We start from the raw sequence: 4,850 nt of genomic DNA on the forward strand, positions 1-4,850 counted from the left end.
ATATTTTTTATATTTAGAATTATAGGCCACTGATGGGTGCCTAATTTGGTGGCATTTTCACACGTTGATTATGATGGAGTGCGTTAGACGATGTGATGATGGATTCAGAAGTGGGTTAAGGCAACTGGATGAAAGATTTAACTTCCTCAACAAATATAAACCAAACAAACAAAAAAGTTTTTGTGCTTACTAGCTAACGTAATCACATTTAAAACGCTCGACAATGCATAATAAATTATTGTAGACATTCTTGCAAATGATTGCATGATGTAATCTAATATTTAGAATATCTTATCAGCTATATTAGAGTTATAATAACTTATATTAATAACTTCTAAAAACTATAAAACCCGTCGTTTTAGAGTTTGGTCTGTGTAAAAACCTTGTAGTTTGTAAGGTAGGTCTGAAACACTAATCCGATCCATTAGCAAATAACTTGTGAGCTCTCTGTCTCCCGGTTGCAGCTCTTTATCTCTCAAGACATCTGTAACACTACACCGGGACATCCAGCTGGGCCAGCCTGAGGTTGTTTTACTTTTTGGAAAAATATTCCCCTAATTTTTAACCCCTTATTTTTTATATTTAGACAGTGTGAGGATTTACGACTGAAAATATCGTAATACAATGTAATCTTTAATTGGTTCCTGAACACCTGTGAAAACAATCAGTCGTGTTCTGTTTAATAGGGGCGTTTGGGGGCGTCTCATTCACTTAATGGTTTATTAATGTCATTGAACAGACGCGGTTTACTTAGCATCACACACATGTGCGTAATTGTTTTATATCGAGATGCAGACTTTTTACTAATCTGGCAAAACAATGTCAGTCATTGTGCTGTGTTCATGTGACAATTCTATTCCAAAAATATATTATATATTCACCATTTTCAAACAAGCATAAAACTTTTGAACTGTTATAATGTGAATTTACACAAATAATCCAACATTTTGTTCGTTATTAATTATCTTTCAAAGTAATGTGTTACAGGGTTATTTCTCGAATTCTAATACGTTTGTGCACACGTTTATTGTTAAAATCCGTTCTTTTTCCGCTCTGCTCTGCTGTCTTCTGTATCCTGAGCAGTAAACAGGGGCTGCTCAGGTTACGGTAGTAGGCTATGTCCAGCACTGCGCACCCCCTCAATCTTACATGAGATCCTCTACCAGCCCCCAGTCACAGCGACGTGCCCGCTTTCAGATCATAATCAGTTCAAGATGTTCTTATGGACCAACAGTGGTGCGCGCACACACGCACTGATCGTAAGAGTGTCACCAGTGGGCCCTTCTGCAGTGATGATACAGGGCTGTGCACACACTCATCCTAATAGACGCAAACGTCAACACGCACGTTCAGTAGCCTGTGTGTGTGAGCCACCACTGTGAAGGTGTAAACTGTTTTTTCCGCTTTTGAATGTGTTTATGAGTTTTCTGCGTGGTGTAAATTAAAAACTGCGCAGATGAGACACCGCTCATTACCTGTAGTTGCAGCTGCTCGTGAAATTAAAATATAAAACTCCACGTGAAGGCTACAGCTAAAAAAATCTAAAAGAAAAATATACCGCACATTTGAACTAAGTTTAATATAGTTTAAATATATTATTATAATTCAAAAAAGTAACAGATAATTTGATCTCGTAGCATGTCTATTAGATGAGGATTAAATAGCACGGTTGACCTTTTGGAGAATTCTTCGAAAATTATTTTTATTATAGGCTACATGCTAAATATTCTGAACTGGCTCAAGAATGCACGCTTCAGTATACAATAATTTTAGCTCAATAAAAGAAAAAAAAACAAACAAACAAAAAGCTAAAACAAAAACAAATCGACATGTATGCTGAGAGCCAACATCTATTAGCCTATTATTATTAGTTAACAAGTGAAGTAACATTTTATTAATGACAATACAATTGTTCATATTAGTTAATTGTGCATATTAATTGTGCACTTTTGATTTTACGAATTTACAATAGCCTACAAGTGTAGTAAAGATGCCTACATGCTGAAATTGACATGAACTAAGATTAAATACTGTTAAAGTATTTTTTATTGATAGTTCATGTTAGCTAATAGATTATCTAATTTTAACAAATACAACCATTTTGTAAAGAGTTAAAGTGCTGACACCAAATGATTTCAAAATTAAAAATCTTCTGTTAATTAATTGTTAAAATAATTATTTCAAAAAAAGAATTTGATGTACTTTCAAAAATAATTAGATCTTGATTCATTAAATGCATAGCAGGCATTGTTTTATGGTTTTTAATTTCAATTTTTTAAAAGTGTCATATGATTTAAAATGTCATATTTTTTGACTACAGGAAGGGGGCGCCAGTCAGCGATATCTATCTGGATTTGCAACAAATGTTTTCCAAAAACACTATCTGCCTTAGCATAACAATGTGATTTAAATATTGTGTTTTTTCGTGTTTTCCAAAAACATTGACTTAGGCAATTATGCTATAAGGCTAACGATATTACATTTCACATGCATATTAAATATTTATTAGTTATGAAACGTGCACTTTTATTTGTAAAGTATTCATTAGAAATTACACACGCAATGTAAATGTGGGCTTGCCTTGTTCAAATTGCAGATAGGTTTTCAGCTCAGATGCTGGCCAGATACAACAACAACCTAAAATCCATTAAATTAATTAATTGAATTAAAAGAAAAAAATAGTCTTACATTGTTTAATCTCAAAAAGTGATGTGTGTGGCCTCTTGGAAGCAGCTAAAGAACAGTTGGTGTGGGTCATTCTCTCTCGGTGGTCCAATTTCACTAGGAGGCATAGATTAACCCGTGTGTGTGTGTGTGTGTGTGTGTGTGTGTGTGTGTGTGTGTGTGTGTGTGTGTGTGTGTGTGTGTGTGTCTGTGTGTGTACACTTCAGTGAAAATTAATTATTGTCATGCACACACCTAACTATTTAAATGAGGACATAACATACCCATCATTTTTACTTACAGACCAATGCCTACTGCTTTTAGTATTGATTTTCTAGTCACTGTGACTTTTTTGAGCATACCTGCCCGAAAAGAGTATGATGATCACACAAAAATTGGCATTTACGTTGTGTTTCTGCATGACTTAAAGAGACAATTGACTGGAAATATGTTTCTTAGATGAGGGAAATTTGTTTAAAATAAAAATATATATATATAGATTTGTTATACCAGAAGAGAAGGTTTTGGTGATGACTAACTCTCTCTCTCTCTCTCTCTCTCTCTCTCTCTCTCTCTCTCTCTCTCTCTCTCTCTCTCTCTCTCTCTCAGCAGCATACCACAGAAATTGTGTAAGGCTGCAGAGGTCAAAGTTCAGTAAAGATAAATGACAGAATGACAGCCTCATATCCCAAAGGCAAAGACTGTTATTAAAATTAGTGTGATGATGCAGTTTCATATTTAGACCTGAGAATAAGTATGGTATGATAATGAAGATGAAAATGATTTCTTCATTGAATGAAGACCAGCAGAAGGAATAGACCAGTAGAGGGAAAATGTTTAAAAATCCAGATACGCAGCTATTCACATTTCCTTGTCAGCAAGGATATGTGGCACTCTGTGTTCACATTTACACATTCACACTTTCATGCATAGTAACACAGCAAGTCTGGTTCTTATTCATCATCAGTAAAATGTTCTCTCACAGGTATGAAGCACAGCTGAGTAACTGAGTCACGGAGCTGCGTGTGCCCTTTCACCTCTCATTAGTGGGGGTGTAGGGAGGGGTTCAGGTTACAAATCCAGCTCTGTTTGCTATTCAGGGTTAAACCCCTCTTCCTTTGAAAACCCCAGAGGTGAGAGGTCATAGTTTTTAATAAGGCTCAGTTTGAGGGCTTCATATTTTTTTATTATCGGTCCACTTTGGGTTCTCATTGTTGCTCAGTGTAAGGTACGTGTGAAGTTTATGTGTGGTTTCAATCACAGTCTTCTTATTGGCATGTGTTTTTTATGGGATGTAAATCCATCACAGGATATTGCAGAGTCAGAATCAATTCATTTCAATAGATTTTAAACATTAAAAACCATGAGGTAAAAGTATTTCTCCCTCTTTATCTTTCTCTCTCACTGCATTCATTGTTCCAGCCGGTTACCTGATACTCATCTCTCATGGCAACAGGGTCACCTGGGCTGTTTGGGAACAGGTGACAATGCTCCTGTTTCAATCATACGATCTGTTCCAATTATCTCCCTCTTTCTCACTCGTCTTGTTCTCTTTTGACCCTCATGAACTGCAATACTGGATATGTCCCAGCATTATTATTTACTAAAGATTAAATTTTTAAGAAGTTATTTTGGTGCACAAATCAGCCTCATGGTGTCTGTCAAATGCTCATTATGGTTAAAACCAAGCTAGAAACTCTGAGATCAACAATTGTTTGGCTGGCTGCAGTGGTTTTGCGGCATTGAAATTGTTGTGATCTGTTTGAAAGACATGCATTGCCTGTCTGTACACATTTACAAATCAAAAAGAATTTCTGTGCCTGCCTGTCTGTTTCTCCACCGCTTTCTGGACCCCCCCGCAACAGGAGACGACAGGGCCTCCAGAAATCGCCCTCCTGTTTATTTGAATTTAAGAGTCTGAGACAAGAGCAGCTTGCTAACAAGCTCCAGACCACCAGGCATGTGCAAATCATCACCACTGATTTTCCAGCACCCGGTCTGGGCTTTCTGTATCAGGTCTCCCCTTTCTTTTTCTCCCTGGCACTAAAATCTTTAAATTTGCTTGTTTCCTGTCCGCTGGTATATTTATTGCCATTGTAGACATAACAGCTAAACGCAAACAAAGTAAATCCAACAATAATTTCCAGAGTTTCTTAAAGTCATAAATGAAACAAGGTGAGGCTATA

This window comes from Misgurnus anguillicaudatus, chromosome 11 (genome assembly GCF_027580225.2).
Source record: "Misgurnus anguillicaudatus chromosome 11, ASM2758022v2, whole genome shotgun sequence".
NCBI lineage: Eukaryota > Metazoa > Chordata > Actinopteri > Cypriniformes > Cobitidae > Misgurnus > Misgurnus anguillicaudatus.